At 51.0% G+C, this 27556-nt stretch overlaps 1 pseudogene; it reads right to left on the reverse strand.

The window, feature by feature from the left end:
- The window catches only part of LOC135532115 (nuclear receptor coactivator 2-like), a 77620-nt pseudogene that overhangs the window by 18062 nt on the left and 32002 nt on the right, over positions 1 to 27556 (reverse strand).

Raw genomic sequence — 27556 nt, forward strand, 5'->3', positions numbered from 1 at the left:
ACAGACTCTCTGATCCAGAGACACTTACAGTAGTGAGTCATTTAACAGACTCTCTGATCCAGAGTCACTTACAGTAGTGAGTCATTTAACAGACTCTCTGATCCAGAGTCACTTACAGTAGTGAGTCATTTAGCAGACTCTCTGATCCAGAGTCACTTACAGTAGTGAGTCATTTAACAGACTCTCTGACCCAGAGTCACTTACAGTAGTGAGTCATTTAACAGACTCTCTGATCCAGAGTCACTTACAGTAGTGAGTCATTTAGCAGACTCTCTGATCCAGAGTCACTACAGTAGTGAGTCATTTAACAGACTCTCTGATCCAGAGACACTTACAGTAGTGAGTCATTTAACAGACTCTCTGATCCAGAGTCACTTACAGTAGTGAGTCATTTAACAGACTCTCTGATCCAGAGGTACTTACAGTAGTGAGTCATTTAGCAGACTCTCTGATCCAGAGTCACTACAGTAGTGAGTCATTTAACAGACTCTCTGATCCAGAGACACTTACAGTAGTGAGTCATTTAACAGACTCCCTGATCCGGAGTCACTTACAGTAGTGAGTCATTTAACAGACTCTCTGATCCAGAGACACTACAGTAGTGAGTCATTTAGCAGACTCTCTGATCCAGAGACACTACAGTAGTGAGTCATTTAGCAGACGCACGCACGCACGCACGCACGCACGCACACACACACACACACACACACACACACACACACAGCAGAGGGAGTTGTGCTAGAAGACACATCACGTCAGGCTAATTGAAAAATCAAGGCAGCAGAAATCCAAGCGACAGACAGAGAGGTTAGAGGGGCCTCCCGTCTTCCTCCTTAATGGATATTATTGTGACGTGTAAAACACACACAGGCCCATTAGAAACAGGAATTCATAACAAATAAACATTTCTGTCCCTTCGCCAAGCTGGCGCAGGACAAATAGAAACACAGCTATGAGAATACTGTGATAGTGTGTGTGTGTGTGTGTGTGTGTGTGTGTGTGTGTGTGTGTGTGGCATATTCAAGCTTACTACTTACTGTGCAATACTGTTGTCAGAGTTTGTCCAGGTCAGATCAACATAAGACTATATTACCCTTAATTCATAGCTTAGCACCGATTCAACTACCACGAGCCTGCACGTCCCATGTCCCAATAACAGTGAGGGTAGTTTACTGTAGGTAGAGCGCAAAACACACATCCACACCAAAACACACATCCACACCAAAACACACATCCACACCAAAAAACACACATCCACACCAAAACACACATCCACTTTCATACCAAAACACACATCCACTCTCCATCTCTTCCCTTCTCTCTCCATCTCTTCCCCTCTCTCTCTCTCCATCTCTTCCCTTCTCTCTCTCCATCTCTTCCCCTCTCTCTCTCTCCATCTCTTCCCTTCTCTCCCCATCTCTTCCCCTCTCTCTCTCCATCTCTTCTCCTCTCTCTCCCCATCTCTTCCCCTCTCTCCCCATCTCTTCCCCTCTCTCTCTCCATCTCTTCCCCTCTCTCCCCATCTCTTCCCCTCTCTCTCTCCATCTCTTCCCTTCTCTCCCCATCTCTTCCCCTCTCTCTCTCCATCTCTTCTCCTCTCTCTCCCCATCTCTTCCCCTCTCTCCCCATCTCTTCCCCTCTCTCTCTCCATCTCTTCCCCTCTCTCCCCATTTCTTCCCCTCTCTCTCTCCATCTCTCCCCATCTCTTCCCCTCTATCTCTCCCCATCTCTTCCCATCTCTCTCTCCATCTCTTCCCCTCTCTCTCCACATCTCTTCCCCTCTCTCTCCCCATCTCTTCCCCTCTCTCCATCTCTCCCCATTTCTTCCCCTCTCTCTCTCCATCTCTTCCCCTCTCTCTCCCCATCTCTTCCCCTCTCTCTCCCCATCTCTTCCCCTCTCTCCATCTCTCCCCATTTCTTCCCCTCTCTCTCTCCATCTCTTCCCCCTCTCTCTCCCCATCTCTTCCCCTCTATCTCTCCACATCTCTTCCCCTCTCTCTCCCCATCTCTTCCCTCTCTCTCCCCATCTCTTCCCCTCTCTCTCCCCCCCCTCTCTCTCCCCCCCTCTCTCTCCATCTCTTCCCCTCTCTCTCTCTCCATCCATTCCCCTCTCTCTCTCCATCTCTTCCCCTCTCTCTCTCCATCTCTTCCCCTCTTTCTCCCGATCTCTTCCCCTCTCTCTCTCTCTCCATATCGTCCCCTCTCCATCTCCTCCCCTCTCTCTCTCTCCCTCTCTTCCCCTCTCCATCTCTTCCCCTCTCTCTCCTCATCTCTTCCCCTCTCTCTCCCCATCTCTTCCCCTCTCTCTCCATCTCTTCCCCTCTTTCTCCCCTCTCTCTCCCCATCTCAGCCCACAGTCTAAGGAGAGGGGACCGGCCCACAGTCAAAGGAGAGGGGACCGGCCCACAGTCTAAGGAGAGGGGACCGGCCCACAGTCTAAGGAGAGGAGACCGGCCCACAGTCTAAGGAGAGGGGACCGGCCCACAGTCAAAGGAGAGGAGACCGGCCCACAGTCTAAGGAGAGGAGACCGCCCACAGTCAAAGGAGAGGAGACCGGCCCACAGTCTAAGGAGAGGGGACCGCCCACAGTCAAAGGAGAGGGGACCGGCCCACAGTCAAAGGAGAGGGGACCGCCCACAGTCTAAGGAGAGGAGACCGGCCCACAGTCAAAGGAGAGGAGACCGGCCCACAGTCTAAGGAGAGGGGACCGCCCACAGTCTAAGGAGAGGGGACCGGCCCACAGTCTAAGGAGAGGGGACCGGCCCACAGTCTAAGGAGAGGAGACCGGCCCACAGTCTAAGGAGAGGGGACCGGCCCACAGTCAAAGGAGAGGAGACCGGCCCACAGTCTAAGGAGAGGGGACCGGCCCACAGTCTAAGGAGAGGGGACCGGCCCACAGTCTAAGGAGAGGGGACCGGCCCACAGTCTAAGGAGAGGAGACCGGCCCACAGTCTAAGGAGAGGAGACCGCCCACAGTCTAAGGAGAGGAGACCGGCCCACAGTCAAAGGAGAGGGGACCGGCCCACAGTCTAAGGAGAGGGGACCGCCCACAGTCTAAGGAGAGGAGACCGGCCCACAGTCTAAGGAGAGGGGACCGCCCACAGTCTAAGGAGAGGAGACCGGCCCACAGTCTAAGGAGAGGGGACCGGCCCACAGTCTAAGGAGAGGGGACCGGCCCACAGTCTAAGGAGAGGGGACCGGCCCACAGTCAAAGGAGAGGGGACCGGCCCACAGTCAAAGGAGAGGGGACCGGCCCACAGTCTAAGGAGAGGAGACCGGCCCACAGTCTAAGGAGAGGAGACCGGCCCACAGTCAAAGGAGAGGAGACCGGCCCACAGTCTAAGGAGAGGAGACCGGCCCACAGTCTAAGGAGAGGGGACCGGCCCACAGTCAAAGGAGAGGAGACCGCCCACAGTCAAAGGAGAGGAGACCGGCCCACAGTCAAAGGAGAGGGGACCGGCCCACAGTCTAAGGAGAGGAGACCGGCCCACAGTCTAAGGAGAGGGGACCGGCCCACAGTCAAAGGAGAGGAGACCGGCCCACAGTCTAAGGAGAGGAGACCGCCCACAGTCAAAGGAGAGGGGACCGGCCCACAGTCTAAGGAGAGGAGACCGGCCCACAGTCAAAGGAGAGGAGACCGGCCCACAGTCTAAGGAGAGGGGACACAGTCTAAGGAGAGGGGACCGCCCACAGTCTAAGGAGAGGGGACCGGCCCACAGTCTAAGGAGAGGGGACCGCCCACAGTCTAAGGAGAGGGGACCGCCCACAGTCTAAGGAGAGGGACCGGCCCACAGTCTAAGGAGAGGGGAGGGGCCCACAGTCTAAGGAGAGGGGACCGGCCCACAGTCTAAGGAGAGGGGACCGGCCCACAGTCTAAGGAGAGGGACCGCCCACAGTCTAAGGAGAGGGGACCGGCCCACAGTCTAAGGAGAGGGGACCGCCCACAGTCTAAGGAGAGGGGACCGGCCCACAGTCTAAGGAGAGGGACCGCCCACAGTCAAAGGAGAGGAGACCGGCCCACAGTCTAAGGAGAGGGGACCGGCCCACAGTCTAAGGAGAGGGACCGGCCCACAGTCTAAGGAGAGGAGACCGGCCCACAGTCAAAGGAGAGGAGACCGGCCCACAGTCAAAGGAGAGGAGACCGGCCCACAGTCTAAGGAGAGGAGACCGGCCCACAGTCAAAGGAGAGGGGACCGGCCCACAGTCTAAGGAGAGGGGACCGGCCCACAGTCTAAGGAGAGGGGACCGGCCCACAGTCTAAGGAGAGGGGACCGCCCACAGTCAAAGGAGAGGGGACCGGCCCACAGTCAAAGGAGAGGGGACCGCCCACAGTCTAAGGAGAGGGACCGCCCACAGTCTAAGGAGAGGGGACCGCCCACAGTCAAAGGAGAGGGACCGGCCCACAGTCTAAGGAGAGGAGACCGCCCACAGTCTAAGGAGAGGGACCGGCCCACAGTCAAAGGAGAGGAGACCGCCCACAGTCTAAGGAGAGGAGACCGGCCCACAGTCTAAGGAGAGGGGACCGGCCCACAGTCTAAGGGAGGGGAAGGAGAGGAGACCGCCCACAGTCTAAGGAGAGGAGACCGGCCCACAGTCTAAGGAGAGGAGACCGCCCACAGTCTAAGGAGAGGGGACCGGCCCACAGTCTAAGGAGAGGAGACCGGCCCACAGTCTAAGGAGAGGAGACCGGCCCACAGTCTAAGGAGAGGAGACCGGCCCACAGTCTAAGGAGAGGGGACCGGCCCACAGTCAAAGGAGAGGGGACCGGCCCACAGTCTAAGGAGAGGGGACTGGCCCACAGTCTAAGGAGAGGGGACCGGCCCACAGTCTAAGGAGAGGGGACCGGCCCACAGTCTAAGGGGAGTGTGTCACTGATCACATAAAGAGGTGGTGCTGCTCTGGCAATGTCACACACACACAGGAAGTGAGTAAACGGTGCTGGCATACAGGAAGATATGGCAGGAAGAGAGGACCTTAATGAGGTCAGGGATGATGTCATGCGCCCTGATCATCCCCCGATTCTCATCCATACATCCTTCTCCTTTCCTTATCTATCTTCCACACTATCCTCCCTCCCTCTCTCTCCTCTCACTCACCTCCATCTACTCCCCTCTCCTCTCTCTCCTCCCACCCTCTCCTCCCACTCACCTCCATCTACTCCCCTCTCCTCTCTCTCCTCCCACCCACCTCCCTCTCCTCCCACTCACCTCCCTCTACTCCCCTCTCCTCCTCCTTCCTCCTACCCACCCACCTCCCTCTACTCCCCTCTCCTCTCCTTCCTTCCTCCCTCTCCTCCCACCCACCTCCCTCTCCTCCTCCTTCCTCTCCACCCCTCGCCTCCTTTTCCTCCCCCTCCCTCTCCTTCCTCCTCCTCCTCCCCACCCTCTCCTTCCTTCCTCCCTCTCCTCTCCTCTCCTCTCCTCTCCTCTCCTCTCCTCTCCTCTCCTCTCCTCTCCTCTCCTCTCCTCTCCTCTCCTCTCCTCTCCTCTCCGCTGAAGACTCCATCGGTTAGATGAGTTCACTGTAATCTCTCTCTCTGGTTTGCTCATCTATTTAGGCAAATGTCTCAAAAGGCCTTTATTCTATCTAGGGTTGCCACAAACTGTAAATGATTGACAACAAGTATTTTGCAACAACAATACCAAGGATACCAGACAGAAGATCTCTGACCATCCGACTGGAAACGGGAACCGAGAGAGAGAAGAAGTAAACAGAAGAAGAACTGCCTCCCTCCCTCCCTCCCTTCTGAGAAAAACAGGCGAGGATCAGATCAGTGGCTGGGTTCTCTGTGATTCTCTCAACCGCCTACATAGTACAGACGAGGTCTATTCTACATGGCTACATATCACAAATCAGGTTCCTCGTTTGGCCAGCTGCCAACCATACATTGGTGAACTTCTACCAAACCCACTAATTCAGAACACATTTACTGGGCCACATAAGAAATGTTTCTCTCTTCAGATGATAAGAACAGTGACAGCAGGTGGCAGTAGTGAGGTCATCAGTAGTGGACGCTGATGAAGTTTTCTTTCCCACAGAGCACCTGTTTAACCCTGGCTGAAGCCCAGCTCCAGACTCCAGGAGAGGGAAAAGGAAGTTGATTAGCTGGACAAACTCTATCCCGTCTCATATGGAGAGGGGAGGCAAAGCTCGTCTTCAGCCAGTCCACTACTGTAGTCCCTCTCTGACCTTCAGCCAGTCCACTACTGTAGTCCCTCTCTGACCTTCAGCCAGTCCACTACTGTAGTCCCTCTCTGACCTTCAGCCAGTCCACTACTGTAGTCCCTCTCTGACCTTCAGCCAGTCCACTACTGTAGTCCCTCTCTGACCTTCAGCCAGTCCACTACTGTAGTCCCTCTCTGACCTTCAGCCAGTCCACTACTGTAGTCCCTCTCTGACCTTCAGCCAGTCCACTACTGTAGTCCCTCTCTGACCTTCAGCCAGTCCACTACTGTAGTCCCTCTCTGACCTTCAGCCAGTCCACTACTGTAGTCCCTCTCTGACCTTCTGCCAGTCCACTACTGTAGTCCCTCTCTGACCTTCAGCCAGTCCACTACTGTAGTCCCTCTCTGACCTTCAGTCAGTCCACTACTGTAGTCCCTCTCTGACCTTCAGCCAGTCCACTACTGTAGTCCCTCTCTGACCTTCAGCCAGTCCACTACTGTAGTCCCTCTCCTCTCTGATTTCTCATTTAGCTCTGCGTTCATCAATAATTCAGCCCTCAAATCGAATTGTATTTGCATACACATATTTAGCAGATGCTATTGCGGGTGTAGCGAAATGTTTGTACACAGAGAGAGGATAGAGGGGGAGTAGGAGAGGATAGAGGGAGAGATAGAGAGAGCGAGAGAGGATAGAGGAGAGAGAGAGAGAGGATAGAGGGAGAGGAGAGAGGATAGAGGGAGAGAGGATAGAGGGAGAGAGGATAGATGGAGAGAAAGAGGGGATAGAGGGAGAGAGAATAGAGGGAGAGAGAATAGAGGGAGAGAAAGAGAGGATAGAGGGAGAGAGAATAGAGGGAGAGAGGATAGAGGGAGAGATAGAGAGAGCGAGAGAGGATAGAGGAGAGAGAGAGAGAGGATAGAGGGAGAGAGGATAGAGGGAGAGAGGATAGAGGGAGAGAGGATAGAGGGAGAGAAAGAGAGGATAGAGGGAGAGAGAATAGAGGGAGAGAGGATAGAGGGAGAGAAAGAGGGGATAGAGGGAGAGAGAATAGAGGGAGAGAGGATAGAGGGAGAGAAAGAGGGGATAGAGGGAGAAAAAGAGGGGACAGAGGGAGAGAGGACAGAGAAAGAGGGGACAGAGGGAGAGAGGACAGAGGTGAGAGAGGACAGAGGGAGAGAAAGAGGGGATAGAGGGAGAAAAAGAGGGGACAGAGGGAGAGAGGACAGAGGGAGAGAGGATCGAGGGAGAGAGGATAGAGAGAGAGGATAGAGAGAGAGAGGATAGAGGGAGAGAGGATAGAGAGAGAGAGAGAGATAGGATAGAGGGTGAGAAAGAGAGGATAGAGGAGAGAGGATACAGGGAGAGAAGATAGAGGGAGTGAGGATAGAGGGAGAGAAAGAGAGGATAGAGGGAGAGAGGATAGAGGGAGTGAGGATAGAGGGAGAGAGGATTGAGGGAGTGAGGATAGAGGGAGAGAGGATAGAGGGAGAGAAAGAGAGGATAGAGGGAGAGAGGATAGAGGGAGAGAAAGAGAGGATAGAGGAGAGAGGATACAGGGAGAGAGGATAGAGGGAGTGAGGATAGAGGGAGAGAGGATTGAGGGAGTGAGGATAGAGGGAGAGAGGATAGAGGGAGAGAAAGAGAGGATAGAGGGAGAGAGGATAGAGGGAGAGAGGATAGAGGGAGAGAGGATAGAGGGAGAGAGGATAGAGGGAGAGAAAGAGGGGATAGAGGGAGAGAGGACAGAGAAAGAGGGGACAGAGGGAGAGAGGACAGAGGTGAGAGAGGACAGAGGGAGAGAAAGAGGGGATAGAGGGAGAAAAAGAGGGGACAGAGGGAGAGAGGACAGAGGGAGAGAGGACAGAGAGAGAGGATAGAGAGAGAGAGGATAGAGGGAGAGAGGATAGAGAGAGAGAGAGAGATAGGATAGAGGGAGAGAAAGAGAGGATAGAGGAGAGAGGATACAGGGAGAGAGGATAGAGGGAGTGAGGATAGAGGGAGAGAGGATTGAGGGAGTGAGGATAGAGGGAGAGAGGATAGAGGGAGAGAGAATAGAGGGAGAGAGGATAGAGAAAGAGGGGATAGAGGGAGAGAGGATAGAGGGAGAGAGAACAGATGGAGAGAAGACAGAGGGAGAGAAAGAGGGGATATAGGGAGAGAGGATAGAGGGAGAGAGGATAGAGAGAGAGAAAGAGGGGGTAGAGGGAGAGAGGATAGAGGGAGAGAGGATAGAGGGAGAGAGGATAGAGGGAGAGAGGATAGAGAGAGAGAAAGAGGGGATAGAGGGAGAGAGGATAGAGGGAGAGAGGATAGAGAGAGAGAAAGAGGGGGTAGAGGGAGAGAGGATAGAGGGAGAGAAAGAGGGGATAGAGGGAGAGAGAATAGAGGGAGAGAGGATAGAGGGAGAGAAAGAGGGGGTAGAGGGAGAGAGGATAGAGGGAGAGAAAGAGGGGATAGAGGGAGAGAGGATAGAGGGAGAGAGGATAGAGGGAGAGAGGATAGAGGGAGAGAGGATAGAGGGAGAGAGGATAGAGGGAGAGAGGATAGAGGGAGAGAGGATAGAGGGAGAGAGGATAGAGGGAGAGAGGATAGAGGGAGAGAAAGAGAGGATAGAGGGAGAGAGGATAGAGGGAGAGAAAGAGAGGATAGAGGGAGAGAGGATAGAGGGAGAGAGGATAGAGGGAGAGAGGATAGAGGGAGAGAGGATAGAGGGAGAGAAAGAGGGGATAGAGGGAGAGAGGATAGAGGGAGAGAGGATAGAGGGAGAGAAAGATGGGATAGAGGGAGAGAGAATAGAGGGAGAGAGGATAGAGGGAGAGAAAGAGGGGGTAGAGGGAGAGAGGATAGAGGGAGAGAAAGAGGGGATAGAGGGAGAGAGAATAGAGGGAGAGAGGATAGAGGGAGAGAAAGAGGGGGTAGAGGGAGAGAGGATAGAGGGAGAGAAAGAGGGGATAGAGGGAGAGAGGATAGAGGGAGAGAGGATAGAGGGAGAGAGGATAGAGGGAGAGAGGATAGAGGGAGAGAGGATAGAGGGAGAGAGGATAGAGGGAAAATAACGCTCATGCAATGTTCTCATGAAGTGTCTAGAACATGACTACGATATAGTCTGAGAACTTTGTAACCGCGTACTGAGTATGTTTGGTGGGACGTTGATGGAAGATTCTCCTAACCCACAGAAAACTGGAATATTCATGTAAGTAAGTTCTGTTTGACATTACGGGAACGGTCTCTTGGAAAACGTAGCTAAATGACCTAACGAAACTCTTAAGGGAACGTTCTCTAAAGTTGTGAAAACATTTGTTGTCAGCTGGGCTGTTTCATTTGGCATTGGAAAAATGGAGGGCTGTGGTTTGGCCCGTTATTAAGAACTAATTCGTATTTACAATGACAGCCTAGGAACAGGAAGTTAACTGGTTTGAACTTCCACCTCTACACTCTAACCACTAGGCTACCTGCCACCTCTACACTCTAACCACTAGGCTACCTGCCACCTCTACACTCTAACCACTAGGCTACCTGCCTCCTCTACACTCTAACCACTAGGCTACCTACCACCTCTACACTCTAACCACTAGGCTACCCTGCCACCTCTACACTCTAACCACTAGGCTACCCTGCCACCTCTACACTCTAACCACTAGGCTACCCTGCCACCTCTACACTCTAACCACTAGGCTACCTGCCTCCTCTACACTCTAACCACTAGGCTACCTGCCACCTCTACACTCTAACCACTATGCTACCCTACCACCTCTACACTCTAACCACTAGGCTACCCTGCCACCTCTACACTCTAACCACTAGGCTACCCTGCCGCCTCTACACTCTAACCACTAGGCTACCCTGCCGCCTCTACACTCTAACCACTAGGCTACCCTGCCGCCTCTACACTCTAACCACTAGACTACCTGCCACCTCTACACTCTAACCACTAGGCTACCCTACCACCTCTACATTCTAACCACTAGGCTACCTGCCACCTCTACACTCTAACCACTAGGCTACCTGCAACCTCTACACTCTAACCACTAGGCTACCTGCCACCTCTACACTCTAACCACTAGGCTACCCTACCACCTCTACACTCTAACCACTAGGCTACCCTGCCACCTCTACACTCTAACCACTAGGCTACCCTGCCAACTCTACACTCTAACCACTAGGCTACCCTACCAACTCTACACTCTAACCACTAGGCTACCCTGACACCTCTACACTCTAACCACTAGGCTACCCTGCCAACTCTACACTCTAACCACTAGGCTACCCTACCAACTCTACACTCTAACCACTAGGCTACCCTGACACCTCTACACTCTAACCACTAGGCTACCCTGCCAACTCTACACTCTAACCACTAGGCTACCCTGCCACCTCTACACTCTAACCACTAGGCTACCCTACCACCTCTACACTCTAACCACTAGGCTACCCTGCCACCTCTACACTCTAACCACTAGGCTACCCTGCCGCCTCTACACTCTAACCACTAGGCTACCCTGCCGCCTCTACACTCTAACCACTAGGCTACCCTGCCGCCTCTACACTCTAACCACTAGACTACCTGCCACCTCTACACTCTAACCACTAGGCTACCTACCACCTCTACACTCTAACCACTAGGCTACCTGCCACCTCTACACTCTAACCACTAGGCTACCCTACCACCTCTACACTCTAACCACTAGGCTACCTGCCACCTCTACACTCTAACCACTAGGCTACCTGCAACCTCTACACTCTAACCACTAGGCTACCTGCCACCTCTACACTCTAACCACTAGGCTACCTGCCTCCTCTACACTCTAACCACTAGGTTACCTGCCACCTCTACACTCTAACCACTAGGTTACCTGCCACCTCTACACTCTAACCACTAGGCTACCCTGCCACCTCTACACTCTAACCACTAGGCTACCCTGCCACCTCTACACTCTAACCACTAGGCTACCTGCCACCTCTACACTCTAACCACTAGGCTACCTGCCACCTCTACACTCTAACCACTAGGCTACCCTGCCACCTCTACACTCTAACCACTAGGCTACCCTACCACCTCTACACTCTAACCACTAGGCTACCTGCCACCTCTACACTCTAACCACTAGGCTACCTGCCACCTCTACACTCTAACCACTAGGCTACCTGCCACCTCTACACTCTAACCACTAGGCTACCTACCACCTCTACACTCTAACCACTAGGCTACCTGCCACCTCTACACTCTAACCACTAGGCTACCTGCCACCTCTACACTCTAACCACTAGGCTACCTAACACCTCTACACTCTAACCACTAGGCTACCTGCCACCTCTACACTCTAACCACTAGGCTACCTGCCACCTCTACACTCTAACCACTAGGCTACCTGCCACCTCTACACTCTAACCACTAGGCTACCTGCCACCCCTACACTCTAACCACTAGGCTACCTGCCACCTCTACACTCTAACCACTAGGCTACCTGCCACCCCTACACTCTAACCACTAGGCTACCTGCCACCTCTACACTCTAACCACTAGGCTACCTGCCACCTCTACACTCTAACCACTAGGCTACCTGCCACCTCTACACTCTAACCACTAGGCTACCTGCCACCCCTACACTCTAACCACTAGGCTACCTGCCACCTCTACACTCTAACCACTAGGCTACCTGCCACCCCTACACTCTAACCACTAGGCTACCTGCCACCTCTACACTCTAACCACTAGGCTACCTGCCACCTCTACACTCTAACCACTAGGCTACCTGCCACCTCTACACTCTAACCACTAGGCTACACTACCACCTCTAACCACTAGACTACCTGACACCTCTACACTCTAACCACTAGGCTACCTGCCACCTCTACACTGTAACCACTAGGCTACCCTGCCGCCTCTACACTCTAACCACTAGGCTACCCTACCACCTCTACACTCTAACCACTAGGCTACCTGCCACCTCTACACTCTAACCACTAGGCTACCTGCCACCTCTACACTCTAACCACTAGGCTACCCTGGCGGTTGAGGTAAGACGTCCTCCTGCCACCATCTCTCACCTCGCAGTCGTACCCGCGTGTGTGTGTGTGTGTGTGTGTGGTGTGTGTGTGTGTGTGCAGGTACTTCATAGACGGCAAACACCCCTACGCCACGAACAGTGAAACACTTGAAAAATCCCCTGCTGCCAACCACTACTCCTCTGACAAAGAAACGGGTTTTAGTTCCAAGAGGTTAAATTGCCGTCACCCAACACTACTTACATAGTGCTCTCCTCATGATCCAATAGTGAACGCAGGAATTTCCACCTCTCTCTTTATTGTGGTAATTAAACGCTGGAGGGGTTAAGAGACAGAGAAAGAGAACACACTGTTTCTTTAGGGTGTATCCCCAGTAGTACATTACACCCTACACCCTTCCTCCAGTTTCTTTAGGCTGTATCCCCAGTAGTACATTACACCCTACACCCTTCCTCCAGTTTCTTTAGGCTGTATCCCCAGTAGTACATTACACCCTACACCCTTCCTCCAGTTTCTTTAGGCTGTATCCCCAGTAGTACATTACACCCTACACCCTTCCTCCAGTTTCTTTAGCCTGTATCCCCAGTAGTACATTACACCCTACACCCTTCCTCCAGTTTCTTTAGGCTGTATCCCAGTAGTACATTACACCCTACACCCTTCCTCCAGTTTCTTTAGGCTGTATCCCCAGTAGTACATTACACCCTACACCCTTCCTCCAGTATTTTTAGCGTGTATCCCCAGTAGTACATTACACCCTACACCCTTCCTCCAGTTTCTTTAGGCTGTATCCCCAGTAGTACATTACACCCTACACCCTTCCTCCAGTTTCTTTAGGCTATATCCCCAGTAGTACATTACACCCTACACCCTTCCTCCAGTTTCTTTAGGCTGTATCCCCAGTAGTACATTACACCCTACACCCTTCCTCCAGTATTTTTAGGGTGTATCCCCAGTAGTACATTACACCCTACACCCTTCCTCCAGTTTCTTTAGGCTGTATCCCCAGTAGTACATTACACCCTGCACCCTTCCTCCAGTTTCTTTAGGCTGTATCCCCAGTAGTACATTACACCCTACACCCTTCCTCCAGTATCTTTAGGGTGTATCCCTAGTAGTACATTACACCCTACACCCTTCCTCCAGTTTCTTTAGGCTGTATCCCCAGTAGTACATTACACCCTACACCCTTCCTCCAGTATCTTTAGGGTGTATCCCTAGTAGTACATTACACCCTACACCCTTCCTCCTGTTTCTTTAGGCTGTATCCCAGTAGTACATTACACCCTACACCCTTCCTCCAGTTTCTTTAGGCTGTATCCCCGGTAGTACATTACACCCTACACCCTTCCTCCAGTTTCTTTAGGCTGTATCCCCAGTAGTACATTACACCCTACACCCTTCCTCCAGTATCTTTAGGGTGTATCCCTAGTAGTACATTACACCCTACACCCTTCCTCCAGTTTCTTTAGGCTGTATCCCAGTAGTACATTACACCCTACACCCTTCCTCCAGTTTTTTTAGGCTGTATCCCCGGTAGTACATTACACCCTACACCCTTCCTCCAGTTTCTTTAGGGTGTATCCCAGTAGTACATTACACCCTACACCCTTCCTCCAGTTTCTTTAGGCTGTATCCCCGGTAGTACATTACACCCTACACCCTTCCTCCAGTTTCTTTAGGCTGTATCCCCAGTAGTACATTACACCCTACACCCTTCCTCCAGTTTCTTTAGGCTGTATCCCCAGTAGTACATTACACCCTACACCCTTCCTCCAGTTTCCTTAGGCTGTATCCCCAGTAGTACATTACACCCTACACCCTTCCTCCAGTTTCTTTAGGCTGTATCCCCAGTAGTACATTACACCCTACACCCTTCCTCCAGTTTCTTTAGGCTGTATCCCCAGTAGTACATTACACCCTACACCCTTCCTCCAGTTTCTTTAGGCTATATCCCCAGTAGTACATTACACCCTACACCCTTCCTCCAGTTTCTTTAGGCTGTATCCCCAGTAGTACATTACACCCTACACCCTTCCTCCAGTTTCTTTAGCCTGTATCCCCAGTAGTACATTACACCCTACACCCTTCCTCCAGTTTCTTTAGGCTGTATCCCCAGTAGTACATTACACCCTACACCCTTCCTCCAGTTTCTTTAGGCTGTATCCCCAGTAGTACATTACACCCTACACCCTTCCTCCAGTTTCTTTAGGCTGTATCCCCAGTAGTACATTACACCCTACACCCTTCCTCCAGTTTCTTTAGCCTGTATCCCCAGTAGTACATTACACCCTAAACCCTTCCTCCAGTTTCTTTAGGCAGTATCCCCAGTAGTACATTACACCCTACACCCTTCCTCCAGTTTCTTTAGGCTGTATCCCCAGTAGTACATTACACCCTACACCCTTCCTCCAGTTTCTTTAGGCTGTATCCCCAGTAGTACATTACACCCTACACCCTTCCTCCAGTTTCTTTAGGCTGTATCCCCAGTAGTACATTACACCCTACACCCTTCCTTCAGTTTCTTTAGGCTGTATCCCCAGTAGTACATTACACCCTACACCCTTCCTCCAGTTTCTTTAGGCAGTATCCCCAGTAGTACATTACACCCTACACCCTTCCTCCAGTTTCTTTAGGCTGTATCCCCAGTAGTACATTACACCCTACACCCTTCCTCCAGTTTCTTTAGGCTGTATCCCCAGTAGTACATTACACCCTACACCCTTCCTCCAGTTTCTTTAGGCTGTATCCCCAGTAGTACATTACACCCTACACCCTTCCTCCAGTTTCTTTAGGCTGTATCCCCAGTAGTACATTACACCCTACACCCTTCCTTCTTTAGTAGTGACGGGATACTCCCAGGATTGCACTATTTGTCCATGGCTAAAATGACAACGCGAGGCAGACCTTTGGCTGATAACCTCCTGTGCTATATTTTGTAAAATACATGTCTGGATGACACCATAATGATGTTTGTTTCCAACATTAGGGCTCTTTTCCTAAAGGTGTAAAGTCTGTGTCGTGTTTCGTTTCCTTTGCCTCGATACTGGTATCATGCTGGCCCTCCTTTCTAGGACATTCCAACATTATGTTCTGACATTCTAACATCCTGTTCTGACATTCCAACGTCCTGTTCTGACATTCCAACGTCCTGTTCTGACATTCTAACATTCTGTTCTGACATTTTAACATTCTGTTCTGACATTCTAACATTCTGTTCTGACATTCTAACATCCTGTTCTGACATTCCAACGTCCTGTTCTGACATTCCAACGTCCTGTTCTGACATTTTAACATTCTGTTCTGACATTCCAACATTATGTTCTGACATTCCAACATTCTGTTCTGACATTCCAACATCCTGTTCTGACATTCCAACATCCTGTTCTGACATTCTAACGTCCTGTTCTGACATTCTAACATTCTGTTCTGACATTCTAACATCCTGTTCTGACATTCTAACGTCCTGTTCTGACATTCCAACGTCCTGTTCTGACATTCTAACGTCCTGTTCTGACATTCTAACGTCCTGTTCTGACATTCCAACATCCTGTTGTGACATTCCAACGTCCTGTTCTGACATTCTAACATTCTGTTCTGACATTCTAACATCCTGTTCTGACATTCCAACATTCTGTTCTGACATTCCAACGTCCTGTTCTGACATTCCAACATCCTGTTGTGACATTCCAACGTCCTGTTCTGACATTCTAACGTCCTGTTCTGACATTCTAACGTCCTGTTCTGACATTCCAACGTCCTGTTCTGACATTCCAACATCCTGTTGTGACATTCCAACGTCCTGTTCTGACATTCCAACGTCCTGTTCTGACATTCCAACATCCTGTTCTGACATTCTAACATTCTGTTCTGACATTCTAACATTCTGTTCTGACATTTTAACATTCTGTTCTGACATTCCAACATCCTGTTCTGACATTCTAACGTCCTGTTCTGACATTTCAACATCCTGTTCTGACATTCTAACATCCTGTTCTGACATTCCAACATTCTGTTCTGACATTCCAACATCCTGTTGTGACATTCCAACGTCCTGTTCTGACATTCCAACATCCTGTTCTGACATTCGAACATTCTGTTCTGACATTCTAACATTCTGTTCTGACATTTTAACATTCTGTTCTGACATTCTAACATTCTGTTCTGACATTCTAACATCCTGTTCTGACATTCCAACGTCCTGTTCTGACATTCCAACGTCCTGTTCTGACATTTTAACATTCTGTTCTGACATTCCAACATTCTGTTCTGACATTCCAACATTCTGTTCTGACATTCCAACATCCTGTTCTGACATTCCAACATCCTGTTCTGACATTCTAACGTCCTGTTCTGACATTCTAACATTCTGTTCTGACATTCTAACATCCTGTTCTGACATTCCAACATCCTGTTCTGCCATTCTAACATTCTGTTCTGACATTCTAACATTCTGTTCTGACATTCTAACATCCTCTTCTGACATTCCAACATCCTGTTCTGACATTCCAACATCCTGTTCTGACATTCCAACAACCTGTTCTGACATTCCAACGTCCTGTTCTGACATTCCAACATTATGTTCTGATATTCCAATGTTCTGTTCTGACATTCCAACATCCTGTTCTGACATTCTAACATTCTGTTCTGACATTTTAACATCCTGTTCTGACATTCTAACATTCTGTTCTGACATTCTAACATTCTGTTCTGACATTCTAACATCCTCTTCTGACATTCCAACATCCTGTTCTGACATTCCAACATCCTGTTCTGACATTCCAACAACCTGTTCTGACATTCCAACGTCCTGTTCTGACATTCCAACATTATGTTCTGATATTCCAATGTTCTGTTCTGACATTCCAACATCCTGTTCTGACATTCTAACATTCTGTTATGACATTCTAACATTCTGTTCTGACATTCTAACATTCTGTTCTGACATTCTAACATCCTGTTCTGAAATTCCAACATCCTGTTCTGACATTCCAACGTCCTGTTCTGACATTCTAACATTCTGTTCTGACATTCTAACATCCTGTTCTGACATTCCAACATCCTGTTCTGACATTCCAACGTCCTGTTCTGACATTCCAACATTCTGTTCTGACATTCCAACGTCCTGTTCTGACATTCTAACATTCTGTTCTGACATTCAAACATTATGTTCTGACATTCCAACATTCTGTTCTGACATTCTAACATTCTGTTCTGACATTCCAACATTCTGTTATGACATTCTAACATTCTGGTCTGACATACTAACATTCTGTTCTGACATTCCAACATTCTGTTCTGACATTCTAACATTCTGTTCTGACATTTTAACATTCTGTTCTGACATTCTAACATTCTGTTCTGACATTTTAACATTCTGTTCTGACATTCCAACATCCTGTTCTGACATTCCAACATCCTGTTCTGACATACTAACATTCTGTTCTGACATTCCAACATCCTGTTCTGACATTCCAACATCCTGTTCTGACATTCTAACATTCTGTTCTGACATTTTAACATTCTGTTCTGACATTCCAACATCCTGTTCTGACATTCCAACATCCTGTTCTGACATTCTAACATTCTGTTCTGACATTCTAACATTCTGTTCTGACATTCTAACATTCAGTTCTGACATTCCAACATCCTGTTCTGACATTCCAACATCCTGATCTGACATTCTAACATTCTGTTCTGACATTTTAACATTATGTTCTGACATTCCAACTTCCTGTTCTGACATTCCAACATCCTCTTCTGACATTCTAACATTCAGTTCTGACATTCTAACATTCTGTTCTGACATTCTAACATCCTGTTCTGACATTCCATCATCCTGTTCTGACATTCCAACGTCCTGTTCTGACATTCCAACATTTTGTTCTGACATTCCAACGTCCTGTTTTGACATTCTAACATTCTGTTCTGACATTCCAACATTCTGTTCTGACATTCTAACATCCTGTTCTGACATTCCAACATCCTGTTCTGACATTCCAACGTCCTGTTTTGACATTCTAACATTCTGTTCTGACATTCCAACATTCTGTTCTGACATGCCAACATTCTGTTCTGACATTCCAACATCCTGTTCCGACATTCTGTTCTAACATTCTGTTCTGACATTCCAACATTCTGTTCTGACATGCCAACATTCTGTTCTGACATTCCAACATCCTGTTCCGACATTCTGTTCTAACATCCTCTTCTGACATTCTCCATCATACCATCGATGTATTGCATCTGACTTGAAATATCACTGGATATGTAAATTAAAGTTTATTTATATCCCATTGAGATTTTACATTTTGAATGTCACAAAATGTGGCAGAAAATGACAATGTGACAGCTCAATAGCTTATGACTGTTGTGTCTCTTCACAGCCCAGAGGACAATAGTGGTATTCATCCTTCATATTGTGAGCTACAGGAAGGAGCCTTCTTCAACATCACAGAGACGACGGCAGGGTAGATATCACAGAGACTATGGAGGGGAAGATATCACAGAGACTATGGAGGGGAAGATATCACAGGGTAGATATCACAGAGACTATGGAGGGGAAGATATCACAGGGTAGATATCACAGAGACTACGGAGGGGAAGATATCACAGAGACTATGGAGGGGAAGATATCACAGGGTAGATATCACAGAGACTACGGAGGGGAAGATATCACAGAGACTATGGAGGGGAAGATATCACAGGGTAGATATCACAGAGACTATGGAGGGGAAGATATCACAGGGTAGATATCACAGAGACTATGGAGGGGAAGATATCACAGGGTAGATATCACAGAGACTATGGAGGGGAAGATATCACAGGGTAGATATCACAGAGACTACGGAGGGGAAGATATCACAGAGACTATGGAGGGGAAGATATCACAGGGTAGATATCACAGAGACTATGGAGGGGAAGATATCACAGGGTAGATATCACAGAGACTATGGAGGGGAAGATATCACAGAGACTATGGAGGAAGATATCACAGGGTAGATATCACAGAGACTATGGAGGGGAAGATATCACAGAGACTATGGAGGAAGATATCACAGGGTAGATATCACAGAGACTATGGAGGGGAAGATATCACAGGGTAGATATCACAGAGACTACGGAGGGGAAGATATCACAGAGACTATGGAGGGAAGATATCACAGGGTAGATATCACAGAGACTACGGAGGGGAAGATATCACAGAGACTATGGAGGGGAAGATATCACAGGGTAGATATCACAGAGACTATGGAGGGGAAGATATCACAGGGTAGATATCACAGAGACTATGGAGGGGAAGATATCACAGAGACTACAGAGGGGAAGATATCACAGGGTAGATATCACAGAGACTATGGAGGGGAAGATATCACAGAGACTACGGAGGGGGAGATATCACAGAGACTACGGAGGGGAAGATATCACAGAGACTACGGAGGGGAAGATATCACAGAGACTATGGAGGGGAAGATATCACAGAGACTACGGAGGGGAAGATATCACAGAGACTACGGAGGGGAAGATATCACAGAGACTATGGAGGGGAAGATATCACAGAGACTACGGAGGGGAAGATATCACAGAGACTACGGAGGGGAAGATATCACAGGGTAGATATCACAGAGACTATGGAGGGGAAGATATCACAGAGACTACGGATGGGGAGATATCACAGAGACTACGGAGGGGAAGATATCACAGAGACTACGGAGGGGGAGATATCACAGAGACTATGGAGGGGAAGATATCACAGAGACTACGGAGGGGAAGATATCACAGAGACTACGGAGGGGAAGATATCACAGAGACTATGGAGGGGAAGATATCACAGAGACTACGGAGGGGAAGATATCACAGAGACTACGGAGGGGAAGATATCACAGGGTAGATATCACAGAGACTATGGCAGGGAAGATATCACAGGGTAGATATCACAGAGACTACGGAGGGGAAGATATCACAGAGACTATGGAGGGGAAGATATCACAGAGACTATGGAGGGGAAGATATCACAGAGACTATAGCAGGGAAGATATCACAGAGACTATGGCAGGGAAGATATCACAGAGACTATGGCAGGGAAGATATCACAGAGACTATGGCAGGGGAGATATCACAGAGACTACGGCAGGGTAGATATCACAGAGACTACGGAGGGGAAGATATCACAGAGACTACGGAGGGGAATATATCACAGAGACTATGGAGGGGAAGATATCACAGAGACTATGGCAGGGAAGATATCACAGAGACTATGGCAGGGAAGATATCACAGAGACTACGGAGGGGAAGATATCACAGAGACTATGGCAGGGTAGATATCACAGAGACTATGGAGGGGAAGATATCACAGAGACTATGGCAGGGAAGATATCACAGAGACTATGGCAGGGAAGATATCACAGAGACTATGGCAGGGTAGATATCACAGAGACTATGGAGGGGAAGATATCACAGAGACTACGGAGGGGAAGATATCACAGAGACTATGGCAGGGAAGATATCACAGAGACTATGGCAGGGAATATATCACAGAGACTACGGCAGGGTAGATATCACAGAGACTACGGAGGACGGAGGGGAAGATATCACAGAGACTACGGAGGGGAATATATCACAGAGACTACGGCAGGGTAGATATCACAGAGACTACGGAGGGGAAGATATCACAGAGACTACGGAGGGGAAGATATCACAGAGACTACGGAGGGGAAGATATCACAGAGACTACGGAGGGGAAGATATCACAGAGACTACGGAGGGGAAGATATCACAGAGACTACGGAGGGGAAGATATCACAGAGACTACGGAGGGGAAGATATCACAGAGACTATGGAGGGGAAGATATCACAGAGACTACATCACAGAGACTATAGCAGGGAAGATATCACAGAGACTATAGCAGGGAAGATATCACAGGGAAGATATCACAGAGACTACGGCATGGAAGATATCACAGGGAAGATATCACAGAGACTATAGCAGGGAAGATATCACAGAGACTATGGCAGGGAAGATGTCCAACTTTCAATCTGCACGGAAGGACAATGATGTTGGAGGAAGGAGAAGATCCTTTACTCCAGAATCATTCTACTTCCAGTGTTTATTCTCATTCTGGACCAAATCAAGTCCCTGTCTGCCTGTGAAAGTGGGTCATCTTGATTCTGAAACATATTCGATGTGGATTCTCACTTTTCCTCTGCCTGCTTCCACACCTTCCCCCTCCCTCCCTCCATCACCATCCCTCCCACCTCTCCTCTACTCTCTCCATTACCATCCTCCCTCCTCTCCTCTCCTCCCTCCATCACCATCTCCCCCTCCCTCCTCTCCTCCCTCTATCACCATCCCTCCCTCCATTACCATCCCTCCCTCCTCTCCTCTCCTCTCCTCCCTCCATCACCATCCCTCCCTCCCTCCCTCCTCTCCTCTCCTCTCCTCTCCTCTCCTCTCCTCTCCTCTCCTCTCCTCTCCTCTCTTCCATCATCACCATCCCTCCCTCCTTTCCTCCTTCTCCTCTCCTCCCTCCATCACCATCCCTCCCTCCCTCCTCTCCTCCTTCTCCTCTCCTCCCTCATCACCATCCCTCCCCCTCTCCTCTCCTCTCCTCTCCTCCTTCTCCTCTCCTCCCTCATCACCATCCCTCCCCCTCTCCCCTCTCCTCTCCTCTCCTCTCCTCTCCTCTCCTCTCCTCTCCTCTCCTCTCTTCCATCATCACCATCGCTCCCTAACTCCCTCTCCTCTCCTATCCTCTCCTCTCCTTCTCCTCTCCTCCCTCATCACCATCCCTCCCCCTCTCCTCTCCTCTCCTCTCCTCCTTCTCCTCTCCTCCCTCATCACCATCCCTCCCCCTCCCCCTCTCCTCTCCTCTCCTCTCTTCCATCATCACCATCGCTCCCTAACTCCCTCTCCTCTCCTCTCCTCTCCTCTCCCTCTCCTCTCCTCTCCTCTCCTCTCCTCTCCTCTCCTCTCCTCTCCTCTCCTCTCTTCCATCATCACCATCGCTCCCTAACTCCCTCTCCATGGAAGCAGGGGGATATGCAGCAGGCTGCATATGGCTCATCATTTTTCATCTGGAGACTGTACACAACTTGTCTGTCTGTCGTTCACACTGTCTCTCTCTCTCTGCTTGCTGAGACTGTACACAACTTGTCTGTCTGTCGTTCACGCTGTCTCTCTCTCTCTGCTTGCTGAGACTGGACACAACCTCTCTCTCTCTCTCTCTCTCTCTCTGCTATAGGGAATAGGGTGGTAGTAGTGCACACTATAGGGAATAGGGTGGTAGTAGTGCACACTATAGGGAATAGGGTGGTAGTAGTGCACACTATAGGGAATAGGGTGGTAGTAGTGCACACTATAGGGAATAGGGTGGTAGTAGTGCACACTATAGGGAATAGGGTGCTAGTAGTGCACACTATAGGGAATATGGTGGTAGTAGTGCACACTATAGGGAATAGGGTAGGCAGGTTACAGAAGCTCACCTTAATAAAACTACAACTCTCTCTCTCCCCCCCTCTCTCTCCCTCTCCTGATACCCCCTCTCTCCCTCTCTCTCTCTCTCTCTCCCTCTCCTGATACCCTCTCTCTCTCTCTCACCAACCCTCTCTCTCCCTCTCCCTCTCTCTCCTGCTACCCTCTCTCTCCCTCACCAACCCTCTCGCCCTCTCTCTCTCACCAACCCTCTCTCTCTCTCTCTCTCTCCTGCTACCCTCTCTCTCTCTCTCACCAACCCTCTCCCCCTCACCAACTCTCTCTCCCTCTCTCTCACCAACCCTCTCTCTCTCTCCCTCTCCTGCTACTATCTCTCTCTCTCTCTCTCTCTCTCTCTCACCAACCCTCTCTCCCTCTCTCTCTCTCTCCCTCTCCTGCTACTATCTCTCTCTCTCACACCAACCCTCTCTCCCTCTCCTGCTTCTTTCTCTCTCTATTCTGTCTCTCTCTCTCCCTCTCCTGCATCTTTCTCTCTCTCTCTCCTGCTTCTTTCTCTTTCTCTCTCTCTCTCCTGCTACCCTCTATCCCGCCAACCCTCTCTCTCTCTCTCTCTCTCCTGCTACCCTCTCTCCCGCCAACCCTCTCTCTCTCGCTCCTGCTACCCTCTATCCCGCCAACCCTCTCTCTCTCTCTCTCTCCTGCTACCCTCTATCCCGCCAACCCTCTCTCTCTCTCTCTCTCCTGCTACCCTCTCTCCCGCCAACCCCCTCTCTCTCTCTCTCTCTCACCAACCCTCTCTTTCCCTCCTTCCCTCGCTCCTTACTAGGTACCACCCATAATATGTGGACAGCAGGACTTTGACTTAGTCTGTTCTCCTTTTTCTAGCAGTACTACTACCCTGGCTGGATGTGGAGAGGTGGAGAGGAACCGTGCTCTGTAACCCAGACAACGAGAGAGACAGGGGAAACAAGAGCAACAGGAGCACATGGCAGGAAGCGTAGGGCTGTGCTGACCAATAAGAACACAGGTTACTATAAACATAAAGCCGTGTTCAGAGAGAAGGGGGTCGTATTCATTAGTACACACCTTCACAAACATTTTTTGAAACAGGAAAAAAAAAGAAGGAAAACTAGCGTTTCTGATTGGACCCTACACCTCCATAGATCCCAATCTACCACTACGTATTTAACCATCATTCAGGCATGTCCAATCACCATCAACAAACCTCGTGTTCATCATCATACCAGTGTCTGCATAAAGTCTTCAAACAAAAAGAGTCACATGATCCTCCAGCCACTCACCTGTTCAGCGCGGTCGTATCCTGAATCCTGTTTCTCCGTCTTCGCCTGCCTCGCCTTCATCCCACTCTCCTCTTTATCCATCAGATACCTCAGCAGGGCGTTGTCCTTCTTATTGGGACTCAGGGGCTCCTGTTTGGGTGTGAGGCTCCCGACTGTACCGTGTCCCGTCTGCCTGTTACCACACCCACCTTGCTCCCCCAGCTCCCTACCCGTGGCCTCAGCAGTGAGCCTGGCCAGGTCCACAGGAGAGGTGCTGTTCTGGAGCAGCCTGTGAAGTATCTTGTGTTTATCCTTTAGGGAGGTGGCGTGGCCCCCTGGGGCCCCTGGAGCGTAAGGGCCCCCCAGCCCTGACGAGGGGTCCTTGGGGTCCCCTCCTCCGTTGGGGGACAAAGGGGTGTCGAGGGGTTGGGACTTGGTGGTGAGAAGCTGGAGGAGTTTGGTGTGGCCCTTGTTGTCACAGCGTTGTCTACGGCTCTGTGCGTCGGGGCCACCGTCGAGGCCATCCCTCTCCTCTGTGATGTCAGCGTGGTTACCGTGGTTACCGTTCCCGTCTGTATGTCTCTGGTCATACTGTCCACCCTGACCATGTTCCTGCTCTCCGCCCAAAGAGTCCCCATTTCCCTTACCGCCGCCAAGCTTCGACATCGTGTGAGGGTTGACTCCTGATCCCAACGCCATCCCAGCGGGCGATCCCATCGTCTTCCTGTCAGGTGATCCCAGGGCGTGTGTTTGAGGATGCTGGCCCCCTGCGCCATGAGGGTGTGTGTGTTCACCACTGTCTTGTCTGACCCCGTGACACTCACTCAGAGCCTGCAGGGCCGACAGAGAACTACTGCCGTAGCTGTGGCTATTAGCATGGCTATTAGCATGGCTGTTAGCATGACTGTTAGCATGGCTGTTAGCATGGATGTTAGCATGGCTGTTAGCATGACTGTTAGCATGGCTGTTAGCATGACTGTTAGCATGACTGTTAGCATGGCTGTTAGCATGGCTGTTAGCATGACTGTTAGCCGCATGACCACTACCTCTTACTGCAACCCCTGTTCCAGACGCACACATCCCCACAGGGGAGGGCGAGTGCAGGCTTGGGGCCACGCGAGGGCTCCCTGCCATCCCTGGACTCGCCCGGTGCCTAGGGGACAGCATCGAGTTCTGTTGCCCCAGATGGGGGCCTCCAGCTGGGGTAGGGCTGCCTCGAGACGGGCTGCTCATCCTCCAATTAGCCCCTTGCTGGTTAGGGTGGATGGGGAGGTTCATGCCTCCCTGTAACCCTCCGGAGTAGCCCATGGGCTGGGGGGGGCAGCCGTAGTGATAGTCCTGTATGTGTTCCGACCCTGGCCCCATGGCTCCGAGCCCTGGTTCTCTGGACCCTGGCCCCATGGCTCCAAGCCCTGGTTCTCTGGACCCTGGCCCCATGGGTTCGAGCCCTGGTTCTCTGGACCCTGGCCCCATGGCTCCGAGCCCTGGTTCTCTGGACCCTGGCCCCATGGCTCCGAGCCCTGGTTCTCTGGACCCTAGCCCCATGGGTTCGAGCCCTGGTTCTCTGGACCCTGGCCCCATGGCTCCGAACCCTGGTTCTCTGGACCCTGGCCCCATGGGTTCGAGCCCTGGTTCTCTGAACCCTGGCCCCATGGCTCCGAGCCCTGGTTCTCTGGACCCTGGCCCCATGGCTCCGAGCCCTGGTTCTCTGGACCCTGGCCCCATGGGTTCGAGCCCTGGTTCTCTGGACCCTGGCCCCATGGCTTCGAGCCCTGGTTCTCTGGACCCTGGCCCCATGGCTCCGAGCCCTGGTTCTCTGGACCTTGGCCACATGGGTTCGAGCCCTGGTTCTCTGAACCCTGGCCCCATGGCTCCGAGCCCTGGTTCTCTGGACCCTGGCCCAATGGCTCCGAGCCCTGGTTCTCTGGACCCTGGCCCCATGGGTCCGAGCCCTGGTTCTCTGGACCCTGGCCCCATGGCTCCGAGCCCTGGTTCTCTGGATCCTGGCCCCATGGCTCCGAGCCCTGGTTCTCTGGACCCTGGCCCCATGGGTTCGAGCCTTGGTTCTCTGGACCCTGGCCCCATGGCTCCGAGCCCTGGTTCTCTGGACCCTGGCCCCATGGCTCCGAGCCCTGGTTCTCTGGACCCTGGCCCCATGGCTCCGAGCCCTGGTTCTCTGGACCCTGGCCCCATGGCTCCGAGCCCTGGTTCTCTGGACCCTGGCCCCATGGCTCCGAGCCCTGGTTCTCTGGACCCTGGCCCCATGGCTCCGAGCCCTGGTTCTCTGGACCCTGGCCCCATGGCTCCGAACCCTGGTTCTCTGGACCCTGGCCCCATGGCTCCGAGCCCTGGTTCTCTGGACCCTGGACTTCCATGAGGAGGGGAAGAGAACGTGCTGTTGGAGCTGATTGTAGTGTCCTGTCCCTGGGGGCCCAAACCAGAGAGGGTCCCCTGGGTTGGAGGGGTTATGGAAGGGTTGGGGCTGATCCCTGGCCCCTGTCCACCGGGCCCCATGTCTTGACCCGGGCCCAGATCAGACCTTGATTGTTCCCTGATGGAGGAAGATACATATTTAGAACAGTAACTACTAACCTACACAAACCAACCTGCTGCTAACAAACTTTATCCTCACGCACGCACGCACGCACGCACGCACGCACGCACGCACGCACGCACGCACGCACACACACACACACACACACCCCAAATGACACCCCATGATGAGCTCTGGGCAACAGTAGTACCATTATATAGGGCTGGTTAACTTCCTCAGCCTTTTGTAGGCTCGCAGAACAAATGACAGCTAACACTTTTGTTTAGATTGTTGAGTTAGTCTAGCCAGCTATCTAAACCTGTAGTAATCATGGCTGAATACTGACCGAGCACACAGGGCACGTGCCCAGGGGCCCTAAACTCCAGGGGAGGGCCACATTGATGTTGTTAGTCACTCTCACTCAGATATCAAATTAACATGGCATAAGTCTTGTGTAGAATTGCAGGAAATGAGCTTTAAAAAGGGCAACATTTTCTCTACGCCCCCATGGCAAAATGAGCAGAATGACATGAAAATGTGTTCTCTCTCTGCCATCAAGTTGGGGGGGACAGTCAAATGTTTTCCCCGCGAGATGGGGGGCCCCTCCAACCAAATCTCACGTAGGGCCCAAAAATGTCTAGGGCCGGCCCAGACTAATGGTACAATGCATTTAGTGAAGTAATTTAAAGTAATTTAACTGCACAAAGCATTTTAAAGTAATTTAACTGCACAAACGGATTAATTGCACAAAGCAGTGGACTGTGGGTAAGTAAACATACTGCTGCCCCTCATGATGACTTCAGATTTTAATGTGGCCCCCACCCCCATCAAACTCGCCATTTGGGACAAAGGAACATCCTCCATTCAGTGTGTAGTTCAGTCCCCAATTAATCCCCCTACCCCTTGAGACAGACAGGTCCCCACAGAGTGACAGACAGGTCCCCCACAGAGTGACAGACAGGTCCCCACAGAGTGACAGACAGGTCCCCACAGAATGACAGACAGGTCCCCCACAGAGTGACAGACAGGTCCCACACAGAGTGACAGACAGGTCCACACAGAGTGACAGACAGGACCCCACAGAGTGACAGACAGGTCCCCCACAGAGTGACAGACAGGTCCCCCACAGAGTGACAGACA

This window comes from Oncorhynchus masou, unplaced genomic scaffold (genome assembly GCF_036934945.1).
Source record: "Oncorhynchus masou masou isolate Uvic2021 unplaced genomic scaffold, UVic_Omas_1.1 unplaced_scaffold_1731, whole genome shotgun sequence".
Taxonomy (NCBI): domain Eukaryota; kingdom Metazoa; phylum Chordata; class Actinopteri; order Salmoniformes; family Salmonidae; genus Oncorhynchus; species Oncorhynchus masou.